This window comes from Gavialis gangeticus, unplaced genomic scaffold (genome assembly GCF_001723915.1).
Source record: "Gavialis gangeticus isolate Ggan-Ray unplaced genomic scaffold, GavGan_comp1, whole genome shotgun sequence".
NCBI lineage: Eukaryota > Metazoa > Chordata > Crocodylia > Gavialidae > Gavialis > Gavialis gangeticus.
In genome coordinates this window covers 21246-21673 of record NW_017728971.1, presented here as the reverse complement: position 1 = coordinate 21673, position 428 = coordinate 21246, and positions in this window count along the sequence as shown.

Genomic DNA, 428 nt, shown 5'->3' with positions numbered 1-428 from the left:
CTGCCCAGAGGTGTGAGGGTGAGCCCCCGCTCCCGGCACAGCCTGTCCCTCGGCCGGCTGCACGGGGGCTGCAGGGGCCCGCTCTGCCTGGTGTGTCACCCTATTTCTGCCAGGCAGCCCAGGGATTAATTCCTGGAGCGCCAGCGCCTGCCGTGCCCCCGTCACGCAGCTCATTAGCCACATCTGCATCTTAACGCTGCCAGAGAGGGGCTAATTTCATCACCGTGCGCAAAGCCGAGCTGACAGCTCCCCGGAGCGGGCGAGCCCAGGTACGTGCGGGGGGGCAGGGGCTGGCCGTGCTGGAGGGGACGCGACGGGTGCTGGGGAGGGGGAAGCAGGGCTGGTGCCAGGGAAGCTGGTGCCACATGCATGACATGAGGCCGCCCCTTTTGCACGGGCGTCTCCTGATGCTGGTGCCCCTGGAGCAG